This window comes from Prionailurus viverrinus, chromosome B2 (genome assembly GCF_022837055.1).
Source record: "Prionailurus viverrinus isolate Anna chromosome B2, UM_Priviv_1.0, whole genome shotgun sequence".
NCBI lineage: Eukaryota > Metazoa > Chordata > Mammalia > Carnivora > Felidae > Prionailurus > Prionailurus viverrinus.
In genome coordinates this window covers 37,075,425-37,097,481 of record NC_062565.1, presented here as the reverse complement: position 1 = coordinate 37,097,481, position 22,057 = coordinate 37,075,425, and the positions used below count along the sequence as shown (strand labels likewise).

Below are 22,057 nucleotides of genomic sequence, written 5' to 3'. Positions count from 1 at the left end.
CTCCATCTCAAGATTCTTAACTTAATCACACCTTGCAAAGTCCCTTTTGCCATGGAAGGGAGGGAGCATATTCAGATTCTGGAGATTAGGGCATGCACATCTTTGGGGGGGCCATTACTCTGTATGATACAACTGGCAAAGTTGGTATTGAATATTGCCTGTGGATAGCAAGCTTCATAATGCCAAACTTTGAAATTAAATAGGTTTACTAACTTTGTAGTCCTGGACCGGGCACCGTCAACCCCACCCCAGGTCCTGGTCTTCCAGAACAGGAGAACACCAGGGCATTGCACCCTGCCCGATATGGGGCTTGAACCTACAAACTGTGAGGTCATGACCTGAGCTGAAACCAACAGTCAGGTGCTTAACACTTAGCTTAACCACTTAATTTACTGAGCCACCCAGGTGCCCCTAGTTTTTCCTTTTAAAATCACCATCAGAAAGTTACTGCTCCAGGGAGGAGTGAGCTGGGGCAGGTGCAGTGAGAGGCCAGGAGTGTTATTTTAATGGATTCACTCCAGATGGAAAGAGACATCATGAGTGGAGAGTGTTTCCCCAACAAATATATCTATATTTGAACTCATCATCATCTCATCCCACAAATCTGATCATCCTCCGAGGCTGTCAACACCACTATCTATTAACTTAGTACAGAGACTTTGTACTCATTTTTCTTCCCATCTTGTGAAACGGTTCCACCATCTACTATGGCACCCATACTAGAAACTTGGTCTACTCACGTATCCCCCAACCTCCCACTCAGTACTGTCAATTCTACCACCTTAATAGCACTCGCATCTATTCCTTTCCCTACATTCCTACTGCCAATACCTTTGTTAAGACTCTTATCGCTTAACTGGAATACAGCAATGGCCTCAATACTGGCCTCTCTGCCTCAAGACTTAACCTCTTTACTGTCCATTTTTCACTTCCATACCTTTGCTCATAAAACACCTTTTGCCTGAAATTATGTCCTTTTTGGTTAGTCTCCAAACCCTGGTACCCCAGTTTGCCCAAGCGTCAAGCAAAACTGACTATCCAACATCAGCCAGGATCAGACTTAAAGTTACGTTTCTGACTCCAAAGTCCATGCTCTCATCTGCTCCTGCTCGACTGCCTTCTAACAAAAATATTTTAAAGTCTAATGGGCTTTATACTTTACAAAGAACTTCCGCATACAGTATTTTATCTTAGCTTCACAATTCCTCAATGTAGGCAGGATGGGTACCGTTACCCCATTTACAAAATGAGGAAACGGGAATTCAAGGCTCGATCCATCACACCCTGTTGCTGGGTTAACGAGTGTCACTCAGCAGTCTTCCGCGTTAACCGCACCCTCAGCTCCCTTTGGTCCCACTTTTGTATAACCTTCCTGCACTTTGCAGAAGTAGCCCATAGGATCCGCGCCAGTCTGGACAAGGCAGCCGCTCTTTCCGCCACAGGCGCCCTGGAACCTCGCGACGGGGACCTTCCCATCTGCCGTGACGCGATCGGTGACACCACACAGTGACGTATGGTGACGTGCTTACCCGGAGCCAGGTGCCGGCAGGGCAGCCACACCCTGGGGCCCCCAACTCAGGAGGGCGACGGGTCGGGCGGGTGGGGAAACGGCGCAAAACCCGCCAAAGGCCACATCCGAGCCCTAAACCGTCGGATCCCGCCCGCCGCCGACCGGTTGCTAAGTGACGCCAGCGCGCAGAGGCGCGTGCGCGGCCACGGCGGTGTGCGTGAAGGCGGACGCGCGCCGCGGCGACGGCGGCGGCGGCGGCGGCGGCGGCGGCGGCGGCGAGGACGGCGGCGACGGCAGCGGCCGAGGGGGCGGTGGCTATAAGGGGGGTGCGGAGCAGGCGGAAGAGGCGTCCGTGCGGGCGGCTAGGTCGCAGAGAAACATCGTTGGGGTGAGTAGCCGGGACCTCGCAGGGGAGGTGGGGCCTGGCCGCACCTGCTGCGCGGGCCCGGGGCGCGGAGACGCGCACCCCCACAGTACCCGCGCGCGCCGCTCCACGCCCCTCTGCCGCTTTTTCCGGGGGCGGGGAAGGAGAGGGGACGGGGGCTGGCGAGGGTCAGTTCCTAGGCGCTGGCGCTCCGGGAAGCGACAGCGAGGTGCCGACGGAGACTGTGTGTTCCCGGAAGGTGTAGTGGGAAGTAGGTGTCTGGGGGCGTCGAGGTGGCTTTGCCAGGCTCCCCGACAGAGGAGTCGGAATCAGGAGAAGCCCGGGTTCCCAGAACAGCCTCGCAGCCTGCCTGAGACGAGGTTGACCGGGATGGAGAGGAGGTGGAACCGGGGACGTAGTAGGGCTGGGATTCGGAAAGTTTGGCACTGCTGGGGCCTTCCTCGCCCCTGCCCTGGCTGGGTTCCGAGGAGGAGCCGGTTGTTATGGAGAGAGTTGTGAATCAGTGCCTGCGTGCGGCGTCAGACACACCCACGACCTGGGGAAGGCGATTGTCAGTACTGATAGGGGGCAGCTAACCTGTTGCCTGGAGTTTCCAACTTCACATGTGTGTGCACGTGCGTAATGCACGCATACAACTTTGCCCTAGGCATTCTGTCACGTTGCTACAGATTTTAAGGCCAGGGGGCAGATATCCATCCTAAATTCTCACTTCCCTCTGGACTCAAATCAGCTGTTTTATTTCTCAGAACCTGTTGTGTTTCTGTCATTACTAGGGCCAAAAAAAGTATGGAGGCACTGTTTTTTATTTTCTTTAATAGAAGTACAGACGTCCTGTTTCCTAGGCACAAAATACAGATTCTTTTCAACGTGTGGGCTGGAAAATGTTGGTGGACAGACAAGCCTGAGTGTGAAGGTGTAGCAAATCATCAGCCCAGTGCTCTCAATGCGCTGGCTCCCCTCGTGAGTCAATGTGTGGTGATTGTAGTTGCCATCCTTGGGAGAAAAGAGTATTGAAGATAGGGAAAAAGTCGGTATTTTCTGACTTTTGATTAAGGCAATGCCTAGAACAGAGGTAGATGATACTGAAATTTAATCAGGATCTGTGCAAGAAAATTGAAGAAACATAACTTGTAAGTTTTCGTTCAGCTCTAAAATTTTGTGGTTCAGTTTCGTAACTGAGGATCTGTGAAGTATGCTGCCTGAGGTGCTTACGTCTTGGAACCAGTAATCTTGCTCTGTAGCACCTAGAGTACTGGAAATTCAGTGTCTCTTGCTCACTGGACTAGGTAGCTTTTAGGACAGGTGTCGTGTCTTTTTTATTCATGGCGTTCTCTTCAGCATCTACACAAGTTTTGCCACAGAGTAGGCACGCAATAAGGTATTTGTCATATATTACACTGTGTATGAGTGTTTATCAATGAATCTAGCTTAGTCCATCAAGGAGTTAATATCCGTTCTCCCCCCGCCCCCCCCCCCCCATCATGTTATATGTGGGAAAAGGGAAAAGAGTTATATGGGTACAAATGACATAGAAAACCTGGCTTTTTTTGATAAAGAGCAAATAGACTGGGGGTGCCTGGGTGGTTCAGTCAGTGCAGCGTCAGGCTCTTGATTTCTGCTTAGGTCATGATCTCACTTTCATGAGATCAAGCCCTGAATCGGGCTCCACACTGAGCATGGATCTTGCTTAAGATTCTCTCTCTCTTCCACCCTTCTCCCCTGCTCATGCTCTCTCTCTAAAATAAAAATAAATAAATACATTTCTAAAAAAGTGTAAATAGTCTGGGCACAATTGGCTAAGTGTGATTCTTCATCTTAGGTCTTGATCCTAGGATGGTGAGTTCAAACTCCGCATTGGGCTCCTCACTGAGTGTGAAGCCTACTTAGAAAAAAAAAAAAAGCAAATAGTTTGTTATGTGTATGTCAAATGTATGAGCAAAAATATGTCAAATCATTATGAAACCAAATGAGGCAGTATGTAAACAGGTGCTATGTGAGATGCTATACTTTAAGTGCAGTAGAAATTTAGAAAAGATAAGACCTATGGTGGGCTGAGTTAATGAACTCTTTGGAAGAGGTAAGATTTGATCAGGTCTTTGAAAGAGCTATAAAATTTGAATTAGAGAAGAGGTAAGGAATCATGTTGAGAAAATTGTGTGAATGTGCTTGATGAGGGAGATATTGAGGAGACCTACATGTCTGGTGAGTGGAGTTTAAGGTCTCTGATAGGGAGATGTTGGAGAGAGAAGGTTTAGCAGATTGGGAAGGAAAAGTGTTAAGACTAAGGCACTCACTGATAACAAGATAGGGGCTGCTTGCTAGGTGGAATGGAAATTGTGTTAGAATAGTCTTAGACAAGAATACGTGTTATCCTTACTTAAAATTAAGGGATATTATGGTTGAATCAGGATTGGGTTGTTGTATACTTCTGATGTCAATTACTAATTTGAATAAATGCCTCATTAATGTGAGTGTATCTTATGTACTTTGTCAGCAGCGCGTGTCCCCATTTCTAAAATCTACCTAGTGTGCTTGGGCCTTTCCACTGGAAATCTGAAATGATGTACCCAAAGCAATTATCCAGCTATTCTCAGTGACACAGTTTTGCTTGGGATTATCTTTTAGAGTGCCCTGTGAGGTTTGTACTTAACCTCTGATTCTGTAAAATATACAAGTAACGTTTGCTGGGAAAGGAGTCTGTTTGAAGAAGGATGCTAAAAAGCATTGACAAAAAGATTTGAGAAAATTAAAGATGTTGCTGCTGAGTATCGAACCTTTGTTCTTCATAATATCTTTTGTTGTTATGTGGAAATTCTTCAAGCCCATTAAACCTGAAGCTGAATTGCTAACCTACCATGTGTAAAGTTGCAACACCAAATGTTGCATTATTTAACAACTCAGCAAATATTTATTGGGTGCTGGCTATGGCTAGATACTGTGGTGGGTGCTGGGAAGACAAAGAACATGACACGGTAAGCCCAAACCCTGTGAGTTACTACGTGTTCATTAGACGAGACAAACCCCTAAACTTGGGATGTTATGATAAGAGTTAATCACCTTGGAATAAGTAAAATGCTGAGGGCATTGATCACTTTGGAGGAAAAAAAATTGATAGAATCAGGGAAAGCTTTAAAAAGAAGAGGATAGAACATAGCCCTGCAGGTTAAGTAGAATTTTGCCACATGTAAAAGGGAAAACACACAGTCCAGGAAGAGGGGAGAGCATAAGCACAGTTGCTAGAGATTAATATCAATAGGGTTTTTGGAAAACCTTGAATTGTTTCTTGATGAGACAGGAAAGATATGGTTGCGGCCAAACTATTAGGGGTTTTCATTCCATTCTAAAAACCCTAGATTTTCCCTCCTCCCATTCCAACCCCCATGTTGGTGATGGAGGGCCTTGGAAAGTGGACTCATAAGAAAGTTAACTGGCAGTTCCCGTGCAGAGCTGCATTGGCATGGAGAGGCTAGCAGACCGGTTAGGGTATACGTAAGAGATGCTGGGAGCCTGAAGAGGGACAGCAGGCATGGATGGATTGTAGAGATATTTTAAAATCTCTCTAATAGAGAGTTGTTAAAATCTCTAAATGTTATGACCAGTTAGTGGTGAGAGAGAGTGAGAAGTTAAAGATGTGACTAGCTTTAGTAACTGGTGATTATGATGACATTAAATTAGAAAATACAGGAGAAGCAACAGAATTGCAGTGGAGGGAAGAAATGATGGCATGTTAATTATCAGGTCCCTGTGTAGAGTTTGGAGAGGTCCACTGGGTGATTGGAAATTCTACTCCAGAGTTGATGAGGCAGTTTAGGAATAATTGTAACAGTCTATAGGGCCAAGAAAATAGTACTATTCTAGGAGTAGTGTAGTAGTTAACACTGTGGACTTTGGAATCAGGAAAACCTGAAGTCTTGTCTATTTCACTTACTGGTTGGGTCAGGTGACCTTGGGCAAGTTGTTTAACATCTCTAAGCCTTAATTTCTTCTGAAAAGTGGGGTTAATAATACTCCAAAGAATAGTTGTGGAGATTAAATAAATAGAATGTGCACAATGATTAGCATAATGCCTAGCTTATAAATGCTTAATAAATGATAGCTGTTGCTATTAATAGTGATAGTAATAGTGACATAGAGGTAGTAGAAGAAGATACAACTACCCAGAAGAGTGGAGAATGAGAACTGAAAAGAACAAGGAATGGAACTTGTGGACATCAACACTTAGATTAAATTTAGATTGGTTCTCAAACTTGAGCATGCATTAGGAATACCTGAGGCCCAACGATCTCTTTTGCAGTGCTGGTGGGAATGCAAACTGGTGCAGTCACTCTGGAAAACAGTATGGAGCTTCCTCAAAAAGTTAAAAATAGAATTACCCTATGACCCAGCAATTGAACTACTAGATATTTATCCAAGGGATACAGGTGTGCTGTTTCGAAGGGATACAGGCACCCCAATATTTATAGCAGCGCTATCAACAATAGCCAAAGTATGGAAAGAACCAAAATGTCCATCCATGGATGAATGGATAAAGAAGATTGTGTGTGTGTGTGTGTGTGTGTGTGTGTGTGTGTGTATATATATGTGTGTGTGTGTGTTTATGTATGTATATGTATATGTGTATACATATATATATACACACACAATGGATTATTACTCAGCAATCAAAAAGAATGAAATCTTGCATTTGCAACTATGTGGATGGAACTAGAGGGTATTATGCTAAGTGAAATTAGAGAAAGACAAATATAGGACTTAACTCATATGATAAATTTAAGATACAAAGCAGATGAACATAAGGAAAGGGAAGCAAAAATAATATAAAAACAGGGTGTGGGACAAAACGTAACAGACTCTCAAATATAGAGAACAAACAGGGTTACTGGAAGGCTTGTGGGAGGGGGGTGGGCTAAATGGGCAAGGGACATTTAAGGTATTTACTCCTGAAATCATTGTTGCACTATATGCTAACTAACTTGGATATAAACAAACAAACAAAAAAGAAATACCTGAGGCCTTGATAAAACACAGATTTCTGGGCCCACCCCCACAGTTTCTGATTCAGTAGGTCTGAGTGGGGATTGAGAATTTGCATCTTGAACAAGTTCTCAGGAGATGCTGATGCTGGTGTTCCCAAGACCTCACTTTGAGGACTACTGACTTAAAGGATGGATGAAAGAAGAGAAACCGGCATAGAGACTAACAAAAACTGGTGGACAGAGAACCAGGAGAGAGTGTGGAGAAGGATAGGGAGGTAGCAGCCTGCAGACTGTAGATCCACCAGTGTGCTTTCCAGTTCTGTAGACTTCATCTTGTTATTACTGTCTTCTCCAGAATTTGGCATAATACTTGGCACATAGCAATGCTTGTTTGAACCTTGAAGCCCCTTAGTACTGTCCTTGTGCATGATTGCACGTACTTCATGTGCAGATTTCATTCATTCTTTTATATCTCTGCTGAGTCATAGGGTACTGTTTCTTTTTTTTTTTTTTTTTTGGCCAAAATTAGTAAACTTTATTTGAACTTCAAAAAAATAAAATAACAGATGAAAGGCAGCTTTAGCTTTGTTCTTCCATAGGATCAGATAGAATGACCCAAAGCAGGAACTACCCCTAAGAAGTTAAAATACCCTTTACCCCCAATCAAGCCACAGGCAAGGAGGGATCCTCAATTCGGGGACTAGGGTACTGTTTCTAATGTTACACACACACACACACACACACACACACACACACACACACACACTAACTACAGAAAATTTCTTTCAAATAGCTGATGCATTAGCTAGCTGCTGTGACTTTGAATTAGATATCTTACCCTCCCTCTTTTATTTATAATGTTAGAGAGTCCAAAATAATTGTCAGTAACAAGTGTCAGGAGGATAGTCTGTGTCTTGAATTAGGCACTTTGCAGGTTTACAAGGTAAGCAAATAGTATACTCCCTGTACCTTGGAAGTTTGCAGTAGGATGGGTGAAGGAAGGGAATAGGAGGAGATAAGATCACAGAAATGTGGATTGAGAGGAACCTCAATATAAAGGCTTTTTCCTTGTTTGCCGGTATACTTTGTATCTTATGTGTCTGAGGACTTTAGCATGTAGAGCAAATATTAGTTCTAATCTCTGATAGGAGGTTAAAAGATTTACACTGTGTAAGGAAATCAAACACTAGTTGTGCAAAGATATAAGTACTGTAAAGAGATTTCAGAAGTTGTAGTTTCATGATGGACTAGTTAGCTACTCACCATGCTTCTTTGGTTCTTGTTATCTCTCATTTATTTTTTCTGTTAATATTTAAGTATTTTACTTACTATGTGCCAGAAACTGTAAAGTGCTGGGCATAGGGAAATAATTCTCTGGGCATCTAACACTGGCTTTAGTTAGGGGGTATGATACTGTGTAAATGAGTGTGCACACATGTCAGGAAGATCTGATATCTGCATTTTATAATTTTAAGAATATATTGATACGAGTAGACATCAAGAACTTGAAGTTAAATTCATTCAACCTGTGTATGCAAGGGACCATGAAAAAATATAAGCTGAAAACCTGAGTGTCCTCTTTCTGTCTTGTACCCTCATATTCTATCTTGTTCATAATCCCTCATATCCATTTTTTCCTTTCCATTCTTACTGCTTTTACCTTCGTTGAAATCCTCAATTTCTTGCCTGGATTATCGCATTAGAGTCTTTAACTATACAGCAGTGGTTCTAGGGACAGCATTAAAGTCTCCTGGTAACTTGTTTCAAGTGGAAATTTGTGGACCTCCCTCTAGAGCTTCTGATTCAGAAACTCTGGGGACGGTGCCTGGCGATCTGTTTTATTGCTCTGTCTAGGTGGTTCTGCTGCAACTAAAGTTTGGGAACCATGGACAGGGTGTTTGTAAAATTGTAGGAGCTTTTAAAGAAATTAGTAGATGCCAAAAGTGGAGAAAGAAGTGAACAATCTGTGAGAAGCAGGAACACATGAACCAAGCTGACTAGGGTGTAAGGTACCTCCCACAAGGGGGAAGGAAGACTCATTTGTTTCCCTTCTGGCTGGCTTATTTGTCCTGTAGGGTACGTATTCTTTGGCCCAGGATCCTAAACTCACACTGACGCTTTCTTGCTGGGACCCCAGCTCACATAGAAAATGTCTGTATCTTTTGATGGCTTCCCTCAGGAATTCTACCAGACATTTAAAGCAGAGTTAATACCTATCCTTCTCAGGCTGCTCCAAAAAATAGAAATGGAAGGAAAACTTCCAGACTCATTCTATGAAGCCAGCATTACTTTGATTCCCAAACCAGACTGAGACCCCACAAAAAAAGAGAACTACAGGCCAATATCCCTGATGAATATGGATGCAAAAATTCTCAACAAGATACTAGCAAATTGAATTCAACAACATATAAAAAGAATTATTCACCATGATCCAGTGGGATTCATTCCTAGGCTGCAGTGTTGGTTCAATATTTGCAAATCAATCAATGTGATACATCACATTAATAAAAGAAAGGATGAGAACCATATGATCCTGTCAATATATGCATAAAAAGCATTTGACAAAATGCAACATCTTTTCTTAAAAACTCTCAAGAAAGTCAGGATGGAAGGAACATACTTAAACACCATAAAAGCCATATATGAAAAGCCCACAGCTAATATCATCCTCAATGGGGAAAAACTGAGAGCTTTCCCCCTGAGATCAGGAATACGACAGGGATGTCCACTCTCACCACCGTTGTTTAACATAGTTTTGGAAGTCCTAGCATCAGTAATAAGACAACAAAATGAAATAAAAGGCATTCAAAATTGGCAAAGAAGAAGTCACACTTTCACTTTTTGCAGACAACATGATACTCTACATGGAAAACCCAAAAGACTCCACCAAAAGACTCCTGGAAGTGATACATGAATTCAGCAAAGTCGCAGGGTACAAAATCAATGTACAGAAATTGGGTGCATTTTTATACACCAATAATGAAGCAACAGAAAGAGAAATAAAGAAACTGATCCTGTTTACAGTTGTACCAAGAACCATAAAATACCTAGGAATAAACGTAACCAAAGATGTAAAAGATCTGTATGCTGAAAACTATACAAAGCTTATGAAGGAAATTGAAGAAGACACAAAGAAATGGAAAAACATTCTGTGCTGATGGTTTGGAAGAATAAATATTGTTACAATGTCAATACTACCCAAAGCAATCTACACATTCAGTGCAATCCCAATCAAAATTGCACCAGTATTCTTCTCAAAGCTAGAACAAACGATCCTAAAATTTGTGTGGAACCACAAAAGACCCTGAATAGCCAAAGTAATACTGAAGAAGAAAACCAAAGCGGAGGTATCAATCCCAGACTTTAGCCTCTACTACAAAGCTGTCATCATCAAGACAGCATGGTATTGGCACAGAAACAGAGACATAGACCAATGGAATAGAATAGAGAACCCAGAACTGGACCCAAAAATGTATGGCCAGCTAATCTTTGACAAAGCAGAGAAACATTTCCAAAGGGAAAAAGACAGTCTCTTTAGAAAATGGTGCTGGGAGAACTGGACAGCAATATGTAGAAGAAGGAAACTAGACCACTTTCTTACACCATACACAAAAATAAACTCAAAATGGATGAAAGACCTAAATGTGAGACAGGAAACCATCAAAACCCTAGAGGAGAAAGCAGGCAACAACCTCTTTGACCTCAGCTGCAGCAATTTCTTACTAGACACATCTCCAAAGGCAAGGGAATTAAAAGCAAAAAATGGACTATTGGGACCTCATCAAGATAAAAAGCTTCTGCACTGCAAAGGAAACAATCAACAAAACTGAAAGGCAACCAACAGAATGGGCAAAGATATTTGCAAATGACATATCGGATAAAGGGCTAGTATCCAAAATCTATAAAGAACTCACCAAACTCCACACCTGAAAAATGAATAATCCAGGGAAGAAATGGGCAGAAGACATGAATAGACACTTTTCCAAAGAAGACTTCCGGATGGCCAACAGACACATGAAACTATGCTCAAGGTCAATCATCATCAGGGAAATACAAATCAAAGCCACACTGAGATACCACCTCACACCCGTCAGAGTGGCTAAAGTTTTTTTAATTTTTTTTAATTTTTTTTTTCAACGTTTATTTATTTTTGGGACAGAGAGAGACAGAGCATGAACGGGGGAGGGTCAGAGAGAGAGGGAGACACAGAATTGGAAACAGGCTCCAGGCTCTGAGCCATCAGCCCAGAGCCCGATGCGGGGCTCGAACTCACGGACCGCGAGATCGTGACCTGGCTGAAGTCGGATGCTTAACCGACTGCGCCACCCAGGTGCCCCTAGAGTGGCTAAAATTAACAACTCAGGAAACAACAGATGCTGGCGAGGATGTGGAAAAACGGAACCCTCTTGCACAGTTGGTGGGAATGCAAACTGGTGCAGCTGCTCTGGAAAACAGTGTGGAGGTTCCTCAAAAAATTAAAAATAGAACTACCCTATGACCCAGCAATAGCACTGCTAGGAATTTACCCAAAGGATACAGGAGTGCTGATGCATAGGGGCACATGTACCCCAATGTTTATGGCAGCACTTTCAACAATAACCAAATTATGGAAGGAGCCCAAATGTTCATCAAGTGATGAATGGATAAAGAAGATGTGGTTTATATATACAATGGAATGCTACTTGGCAATGAGAAAGAATGAAATCCTGCTATTTGCAGCAATGTGGATGGACCTGGAGGGTATTATGCTAAGTGAAATAAGTTAGTCAGGGAAATACAGATATATGTTTTCACTCTTATGTGGATCTTGAGGAACTTAACAGAAGACCATGGGGGAGTGGAAGGGGAAAAAATAGTTACAAACAGAGAGGGAGGAAGGCAAACCATAAGAGACTCTTAAATACAGAGAAAAACAGGGTTGATGGGGGTTGGGTGAGAGAGGAAAGTGGGTGATGGGCATTGAGGAGGGCACTTGTTGGGATGAATGCTGGGTGTTGTATGTAAGCCAATTTGACAATATATTAAAAAAAAAAAAAGAAAAAAATGTCTATATCTTAAAACTTCCTGTTTCTGTTGTCCAGCATAGCACACAAACAGAAAAGTATGTGGAACACAAATACTGCACTTAGTGAAGTAGTTTAAAGTAACATCCAATTTTTTGTCCCTCAGCTTAAGAATAAAACACTGTTGGGGGCGCCTGTGTGGCACAGTCAGTTGAACATCTGACTTCAGCTCAGGTCATGGTCTCGCAGTTTTTGAGTTTGAGCCCTACATCTGGCTCTCTGCTGTCAGCCTGTCAACTCAGAGCCTGCTTCGGATCCTCTATTCCCCTCTCTCTGCCTCCCGCCCCCCCGCTTGTGCTGTCTCAAAAATAAATATTTAAAATTAAAAAATATATAAAAAATAAAAATAAAACACTGCTGGTCCCTAGGCACTCATCAGGTGCCCTTTCCTGGCCCTTCCCAATCTCAGCATCTCTCCCAAAAGTAAACACTGTCCTGACTTTTATAATATTACTTCCTCTTATTTTAAGTTTTATCCCTTAAGTATACACTTCAAATACTTATAAGCTACGTGGCCTATTTTTGAACTTTTTGTGAATGAAGTCATAAATGTGTATTCTTTGTGTTTGGCTTGTTTAATATTACATTTTTGAGATTATTCATCTTGTTACATACAGCTAATTTTTTGATTTTCACTGCTGCATAGTATTCCATTTCAGGACTATACAATTTATCCTTTCTGCTTTTGGTGGACTTTTGGGTTGTTTCTAGGGCCTTTTGTTTTTTAGCTAGGATATTCTTACACATGCTCATGAACATATTTTACCTTAGGGTATAATAGTGTAGAATTACTGAGTCATATATTATACAGGTCTTTAATATCAGTAGATAACAGCAAACTTTTCTAAAGTGGCTAACCTACTTAAATGTTTCTATTTATTTTTGAGTCTTTATATTATCACTTACATCAAGCCAGCTAATACTCATACCGTAGTTTTCAGTACCTAGCTGAAATCCTAGAAACAGAGAAGGCAGCTTAATGAAGAAACACCCTTTATAACCAACACCTCAGCCAACATCAACTCATTACCTTTTTTAAAAAAAATCATTTTTGGGGCACCCGGGTGGTTCAGTCAGTTAAGCATCCGACTTCGGCTTGGGTCACAATCTCGCGGTTTGTGGGTTTGAGCCCCGCATCGGGCTCTGTGCTGACAGTTCAGAGCCTGGAGCCTGTTTCGGATTCTGTGTCTCCCTCTCTCTCTGCCCTCCCCTACTTGTGCTCTGTCTCTCAAAAATAAATGAACTTTTAAAAAAAATCATTTTTTGAGGAGGTAATTTATGGACATGGCACAAAATTCAAAAATACAAAGGGGTACACAGTGGAAAGTAAGTCTTCCTTTCATTCGTACCTGACAGACCTCCAGTTCTTCCTTCTGGGAGCAGCCACTATTACCGCTGATCTATTAATTTGTTCAGCAGATTTTTATTGAGTGCCACTGAAGCACCGGGCACCATTACAGTGTTTGGAGACAGAGGAGTGAATAAAATAGGCAAAGATCTGCTCTCACTCATGGATTCTTCCATTCTATTAGAGGTGATTAAAAGTAGTAAAGATGCCTGTATACCTTTGCAGAAATATTCCGTGTGTATATGGCATATTTTGTATTTGTTCTTAAACATAAATGTCACATACCACATTACTGCCTTTGCTTTTTTTGTATTGTATCTTGAGGGCTGTTCCATATTAGTATATGAAGAGCCTGCCTCATTCTCTTTAGCAGCCCTTACAGCGTTCCATTGTATGGTTGTTGTCAGGAAAAAACTGCGGAGGACTGAAATGGGCATAAAATATCCCTGACTGCCCTATCTTGTGCACTCTTCCAGGCTGTCTGTACCTTTCATTTTCTTTGAGCTGTTTTATAACTATAAATTGTAGAAAACTGATAGTAATGCAGATGATTCTTATCCATAGAGACCAAGTGGGTTTTGTCTAGTGGAATGCAATCAAATGTTGTCCTGAGGATATAGACTAGTTTTGCATCTATTTGTAAAGCAGTGTTAGTATTCCACATAGGGCGCTTGTGTCTTGCGTGTGTGTGTGTGTGTGTGTGTTCTTTGACTTCTCCATTTAACTGATTATAATATCTTAATGAATGCTTCATTAATTAATGATTTAAATAAAATCATTAAATTAAAATATAAACCATTTGATATGGTTTATATTTGTATGTGTCATGATACCTTTTAACAGATACATTATAATAAGTTCCCTCTCGATGGCCACTTTATTTCTTCAGAAAGCAGTTCATACGAGTTTTAGACAGTTTTGGGCACAGAAAATCTGTGCTATCATAACGCAGTACTTTGTGATGCTTCAACAAAGAGATTAATGGATGAGACTGTTTTGGTAGATCTTCCATCAAGCATTGTGACCTAGTCCCTGCCCTCAAAGAGTTTATAGTCTAGTGGAGGAGGAGGAGGAATGGTGTCAGATGAAGTGTAGCATGGATACTGGATAATCTAGGAGATAGCTAAAATGAGGTTCCCCTAAGGGCAGAAAGAACAGCATGGACTTGCTTTCCTCACAGGATTTGCTATTTTTCACACACCCCTGGTCTGGGCTTACTGAGGCAGAACTAAACATCGCCCTCTTTTCGATGCTTGGTGCCAGTGTACTTGTTTTTATGCTTATTGTGGAACTAGTCAAGTCTTGGGGACTCCAGTGGAATCCCGTGGCTCCAGTTGCCAGCACAGTGGTTTGTCTGTTCTTACAGATGGTGGCATTAGCAGGAGAATATAGTGGAGTCACATAGTTGGGGTGGAAGTGGGTTAGTGGTTATTTTCTAAAGTCAGGACAAAATGTAAAAATCAAGTACTGTGAAAATTTTCTTTAGAAGATCCTTTAATGCCTACAGAATCCCATGTCGTGGTTCTCTTAATACAGGAAATGTCCCCAAATAAGGTAATTTGGATTATGGAGTTTAATTTTATTAGAAGTTTTGTTTGACGTCCTTAATTTGTAATGACGTCCTTATTAACACCTCACCATTACTAGCAATTCCTGGCTTGCCTCTACAGCACCACTATGAAACTGTCTTGGCAGTTACGTAACTGGTGTTTGATAAAGTTCTCTCAGATACCTAGTTCCCTATTCTGTCAGTAATCATCTTGTGTGCAGTTATACTGTTTGCATTGATTTCTTTGCTCTACTGTTCTGTCACCCCTCCAGTAAGGTTTAATTACCCAAATATTAACGTAATGTTACACTTTGTTAACTACTGAGGAATTATGTACAATTTATTTCAATGGTATTAAATTCTTTTGATGTGAAACAAACACTCTTTCAGAGGTTTTTTTTTTTTTAATGTCTATTTTTGAGAGAGTTCAAGTTGGGGGGGAAGGATGGGGGGAAGGACAGAGGATCCGAAACAGGCTCTGCGCTGACAGTCTGACAGCAGCAAGCCCGATGTGGGTCTTGAACTCACTAACCGGGAGATCATGACCTGGAGCTAAAGTCACTCAATGGACTGAGCCACCCAGGCACCCACCCTCTCCAGAGTTTATAAAGAAAGGGTTAATTTTCCTAAGGCAGGATAACTCTGTTCTACCACTTCTCTTCCTTTCTGTTGTCAGTGTTTCTCTTAGGCCTTCAATTAATTTTTTTGCCACCTCCGGTTATCAGTGATTGAGAAAATTCCCAAATCACTCATATCTTGTTTCAGGCTTGACTACAGCAAGGAGCACTGAATGGAGTCATTGAGTCTGGAGTGATGGGTAGCTCCAGCTATTTCTGACTCCTCTTTCTGTATAAGTAATTGAATTCACGTAAGTTAAATTTCAGTATGATGTGACTCCTTTGTAGTAAGAATTGGCCTAATTCAGATGGAATTGGAGATGAGATTCCCAGGCAGCTTCCGTTTCATCCATGCAAACATCTGTTGATCTCCTGCTAAGTTATATCAAGTGCTGCAAATACAAAGGAGAATAATTTGTTTCCTGTCCACAAAGGATTTGTAATCTAGTAGGGGAGGTAGATTTAAAGGTAGATGATTGTAATATAAAGTGATAAGTGCTGTGAGAATAATATATCAAGACTGTTAGCTTAGAATTTATATGCCATGAATACTTAGTCTATCAGTACTTCTGTGGAGATTCTTAATCACTGATGTTCAGAGAAGGCTTCCTGGTGAATCTGATACCTTATTACCCCTAAAGAATAAGGCTTTACCTCTGCAGGGGGTCAAGGGAATATGTATTTTTGACAGGGAGATGGCAAAGTGTGTCAGGGTCAGTGGTGTTGCTGAAGCATAAAGTGAGAGGTAGAGCATCCTCAGAGAGAAGGCTAGAGTGGTAGGCAAGGGTCAGTTCAGAGAGGCCTATGGATGTCCTGTCTGTGAACTTGTATACCATTCCAATGACCATAATATGATCATTAATTATAAAGTTACTAATAAACCACCTGTTAAGCACTTACTATATGCCAGGGACTATATTAAGTGTTCTGTAGTTATTTAATCCTCTTGGACATTCACAAGTGAAAATATGATTGGTTGGTTATTGGTTGGTTATTGTGCAAGCCAAGTGGATATGGAACTGAGGGGGATAAAATGGGAGGTGGGGAGATAGTTTGGAAGCTGTTGAAGTAGTGCAGGTGAGAGATGGTTGAAGCCTGAACTAGAGTAGAAGTTATTAGATAGGCATATGAAGGATGAATTAGAGGAATAATATTTAGGAGGTAAAATAAGATCTAATTAATTGATTACACAGGGTGGGGTCAGGGAAAGGAAAAAGTCAAGGGAAATATACAGGTTTTTAGCATGAGTTACTTGTGTGGTGATACTACCTTTTAAGGTAAAGGACACTGGAGGAGGGCCTGCATTAAGAGAAGATTAGTTTGGTATTGAGTATGCTGATTTGAAGTGCCAGTGGGGACATGTGGTGGAATCATATTGCAGGCACACAAATCTGAAATACAGAAGAGAGAGAGGTCTGGCTTAGAGATAGAAATTTGGAAGTTGGCAACCAGCAGTTGAAACCAGGAGGAATGATAAACTCACAAGGAAGGCGTGGCCCTGGGGAGTGTACGTCTTAAAGACCAAGTAGTGAAAGAGGAGACTCAGAGGTAAAATGAGAACAAGGCGAGGAGAGTGTCACAGAGGCTAAGGGAGTAGAGTTTCAAGAAGCGTATGTTCAAGAGTGTCACATGCTACAGCGAGATCCAGAAAGATAAGAATGGAAAGTGAATCTTGGGTATCCCAATTAAGAAGTCATTGATGACCTTGGTTAGAGCGGTTTCAGTCGGGTGATGGGCCGTGTGAGACTTCAGTGGATTTTAGGAGTGAATTGGAGTTTAGAAAGAGGAGGCCAGGGGTGTGGATAATCTTATGAAAAGTTTGAGTAAAAACTGGAAAAAGGATTAGAAAATATGTGTGAGGTGTAAGGGTGAACAGCTACCTCTAAACTCTTCATGCTCTCAACCTTAGGGAAGCTGGTTTGGGCTCAGTTCAACAAGTTGAATGTTTTTGAAACCTTTTGAGAGTGTAGACTCAAATCCTGAGAGCTAGGGTCAGCTGTTTCCTGTAGCCTCCCAGTAGCCCTTCTGTGGCTGAATGGACTGTAATTTGGTCTAATTTGTTGTCAATGCAGTGTATGTGTCAGAAAATCATCACCAAAGTGCACCATCCTAAATGATATTTTGGCCAAAAAAAAAAAAAAAAAGTGACGGGAGAAATTAATAAAGGAAACCCTGGGAAGGAAAAGGTATCAGCCATTGTACTATGTCCTTCGCATGTCTTATTCTATACTTTATTGCATCCTCATAGCCACCATTTTGGGGGTGGGGTTATCCCCATTTTCTCAATGAGGAATTGAGATCCTATAGTCCTATGTCTCCTTATCTTACCCCAGCTTCTGCCACTGATGACTGTGACCTTGGATAGGTTTCTCAGTTTCCTCCTCTATAAAAAGCTGTGGTTTTGATCCTTAAGTCCTTTCCAGCTCTAGGGTTCTAGGCATCTGTGAATATTTATTAGTGTTGCTATTTGGGCATGAAAAAAAAGGCCATTCAGGGAATTTCCCCCCTCTCAGTGAATTAATAACTTAATAGTAACACTGTCAGGTTGTTCAGACTAAATAATTTATTTTCCCATCACAAAGTGAGTACCCATTATGTATGTGGCCTTAGAAAGCTACTGTAAAATAAATCAAGTAAATAGGCTTGGTGACAGGCTCTCCATCAGTTGTTACTAGCCCTGGGCACATGGGCAAATCGCTACCTGCAAGATTGTGTGATGATTTTAAAGTGTGTTATAGGTTAAGTGCTAAGTATTTTTATTAATTTAGGAAGTACTTTGGCATGTGGCCTTTAAAATTGCATTATTATATTATCATAAATCTTGATTAAGGCAACAAAACATATTTACTATGGCCAGCTTCACAGCTGGGGTGAAATATTTTATAGCGTGTATAATGAGCCACTAGATGATGGTGATTCTCTGTTCACATCTGAAAGATGAGAGTTGGGAAATGAATTAGAGGCTTTAAAGGGCTATTTAATTGTGAAAATTAATTTCAAGGAACAGTATCATGTGCTCAGTGAGTATTTAATAATTGAGGAGGAGGAGGGAAAAAAGGGAATTGTGAGGCTTTCAAACCTTCTTAAGTCCATTTTGGAAAAAGGAGAAAAATATAATGCTAATGTGACTTTCAAAGACATACTCTACAACAGTAATGTAAAAGAAGCAAAATTAACCAGTACTAGGCATTTTAAGAGTTAAATATTCTCCCAATTTGAAGCCAATGTGTTCTAGATACACTGTGCCTGGCAAGCAGATGTTTTCAATGGATGTGGAATCTCTCAGAGGGCATTTGGAAAACTTACAGGGGCATTTTTGTTTTCTAATGTGGTTGAGATACATATTATTTTATTATAAATTATTTTCTTTTGTTTTTTCCCTTACATTTTAGCCAGTGTCTTATTTTAAGTTGTTGAGTAGGTTCTAAATCTCTGAATTGTATTTCAGAACAGTGTGTGTTGGGGCAGGGGGTGGTTAGCAAGATATTTGTTATAAAAAATAAGTTTGGGTCTGATGGGGTTGATGGCCATTATATTAGTTTTCTATTGGTACATAACAATGAACTACAAACTTCCAGCTTAAAGCAGCAGCCATTTTTATCTCACAATTTCTGTAGGTCAGAAGTCCAGGCACAGTATAGCTGTATTTTTGCTTGGGGTGTCCCCAGGCTGAAATCAAGGTGTCTGCAGAAGCTATGATCTCATCTGAAGCTCGGAGTCCTCTACCCAAGCTCCTTGGTGATAGACAGAACTCAATTCCTTGCACTCACGTGACTGAGGCCCTCATTTTCTTTCTGGCTGTAAGCTGGGCTGGCAGGGAGTGGGGGTCACTCTTGGGCCCTAATCACATGGCCTACTTGTAGTCTGTCAACTTCTTCAGAGTCAGCAGGGGAATTCTTCCAGTCTGCTTACACACACACACACACACACTTAAGGGGGGATTGATTATACAGGATGCATACACCAAGGGGTGGAAATCACGGGGGCTGTCTTACAATTTCGCCTACTGCATGGCCACTGGTATCAAATCTTCATACCTCTGTCTCTTATCTATGTCAATGGACCTCACTTATTTGAAACAGGACCTGCTAGCTATTTTAAGCATGTGTATAGGTGTTGTCTACTGTGCAACAGGTATTTTTCTAGGCACTGAGATGAACAGGGTAGTCTTTGCTCCCAGGGAGGTTATCTTCTAGTGATAGGTGCAGTGAAGAAAATAAAACAGAATAGAGGGTTAGAAGTGGGGTGGAGGGTGGATGTTCCTTTAGGTGAGGTGATCAGGGAGCAGATACCTGAATGGTGAGTAGTCAGTAGTGGTCTCTGAGGACAAAATATTCTGGTAGTGCGGACATAATTATAAGGGCCCTGAGTTCAGAGACCAGCTTGTCTGTGTTTAAGGAAGGCAAGACCAGAGTGGCTGGACTAGAATGTATGAGGAGGAGGGTAGGAAATAAGTTTGGGGAGGTGCTTGGTCATAGTGCATGCAGAGCCATGTTAAAGGGTATGATTTTTATTTAACGTGAGATAGGAAGGCGTTGAAGAGTTGTAAGCAATAGGGCGACCAGTCTGATACACATTTTCATAAGGTTTGTGTTGAGAAATGGCCTGTCAGGGGGAGGGCTGATGTATAAACACAAAGAGATGAATTCTGTGAAGGAAATGATTACGGTGTATGAGTGTAGAGGACGAGGGACCCAGACTAGACTGAAGTCAAGGAAGGCTGCCTTGAGGAAGTGGCACCTGGGAGATGGAAGGTGAAAGACGAAAGGTAGTCCCAGAAGGGGAACAACTTATGCCAAGGCTCCATGATGTAAGGGAGCTTGTCAAGTGAGGGAACATTAGTGGAAATAACTGCATAGTTAGGAGGCAGATTCCACAAGTCTTGAAGGCCTCGTTAATTGTGTTTTTTTTTTTCTTTTTTTCTGTTGTTCTTTCATGTTAAGAGCATTGGGAAGCCACTTAAAGGGTTTTAAGCGAGAGTGGGTGTCCTAAAGGGAGGGGTTGAAGGAGATGGTTCATAATCAGTTTTAAAATTTGAGAGATTCCGGTCTGGCTGCTGTGTGGAGGATGGTTTGGAGTGGAAGCAGGGAGATCAGTTAGGAGCTAAGTGATGGTCCTAGTGAGAGACAAGCATGGCGTGGACTCGAATGGTAGCATAGAACTTGCCATGAAGTGAGTCGATTTCAGAGTTCATTTAGGAAGTAAAACCGAAAGACTTCCTGCTGGATTAGGGAGGGAAAGTGAGCTTAAGGGAGGTGTCGTTCTGGTTTCTCGAATTGGGTTCATTGAGCTGGCAGCTCTGCATGGGGACAGTTTTTTCATGGGAGAGAGGACATAGAGAGTATGAAGTGAGTTTTGAAGTACTTCTGAGGTAACCCAAGTGAAGATGTAAAGTAGGCACTATATAGGAGTCTGGAATTCGGAGAAGGGGTCTGTTAGTATCTATATGAACTTTTTGGTTAATTTTGAGGACTTAAGTATGTCTGACACCGTATTAGATTCTGGGAATATAAAGAGGAAGGAGATGTTATGTTCACTCGGTATTTGTTGAGTACCTCTAGGCACCATGTCATGGTTGTTGCCCTCTGTGAGTTTACTGACCAACAAGGCAGGTGTATAATAAAATCCTAGTGTGTTGTAATGGGGGCAGTGATCGAGGGAAATAGCATGTAAAAAGGGCGCCTGACCCAGATTGGCAACATCAGTGAAGGCTCTTGCTGAAAGGCATGAAACCTGTTCTGAGCCTTGAAAGAAGAGACAGAATTAGCCAGACGAGGGGAATATAAAAAGTGCCAGCAGTAAAAGTCCTGGTTGTCTGAGAGAAGACAGTGGCGTCTCAGAAAAGCCATCAAGTCTACATCCCTGGCTTTCACTAGAGGCTCGACAAGTGGGAAGGCAACATCTATGCCGGAGTTGGATGTTTTTACGGTGGTGGTGATGGGACTCTTATGAAGCTACTCTTGCTCTGCAGCCCTTTTGGAAAGAGGGGAGAAGAATATTCATAGCTGGCAGGGACTTCAGAGAATTTGTAGCCCTTTCTTCTCACTTACAAAGTAGCCAGTAGCCAGAGGAGAAATGATTGGCTGATACCTTGTCAGCAAGTCCATGTCTCCCAGAGTCAAGGCTAAGGGTCCTTACACTGCTACAAGAGTGGCAGTGCCTTTAACTACTTGTTCCCACACTTTCCCTGACATCTTTCACTGGAAAGAGAATGTCCTGGAAATACCTAGATACTGCCTGCCGTTGAGTAATGCGGGTCTCCACATGGGCTGTGTCTTTGGGAGCTGATGCTAGCCTAGGTTTAGTTCTTTGCCTGTATGGCAAAGTGGACTTGGTCCTTTCTGGGCTGCCTCTTTAAATTTAAACAGAGAAATCTCTCCGGACAGTCCATATTTGTAACTTCTCTCCATCTCTCTACCCATTTGTGTCTTTGTCCTTTTCTTCATCACGGACTGGTAGTGAATCGTAATAATAGTAGTAGTTGTAGTAGTAATGATAGTAGTGGTAGATATTTACTGAGCATTTATTATGTGCCAGTTACCATAGTATTTGCTTTTCTTTACCTCATTTAATTCTACCAACAGCCTCCAAGGTAGCATTTTCTTATTG

At 41.9% G+C, this 22,057-nt stretch overlaps 1 protein-coding gene across 2 annotated transcripts in view; it reads left to right on the top strand.

The window, feature by feature from the left end:
• The first annotated feature begins 1,791 nt into the window (after positions 1-1,791).
• The window catches only part of BTBD9 (BTB domain containing 9), a 419,931-nt gene continuing 399,665 nt past the window's right edge, over positions 1,792-22,057 (top strand). Inside the window, exon 1 of one of the 2 annotated variants that reach the window (XM_047858828.1) lies at positions 1,792-1,898. The gene's annotated coding sequence lies outside the window, so the exon portion shown is untranslated. Of the gene's footprint in view, positions 1,899-2,057; positions 2,146-22,057 lie in introns of those variants that run through there. The other variant, XM_047858829.1, reaches the window with a different exon arrangement.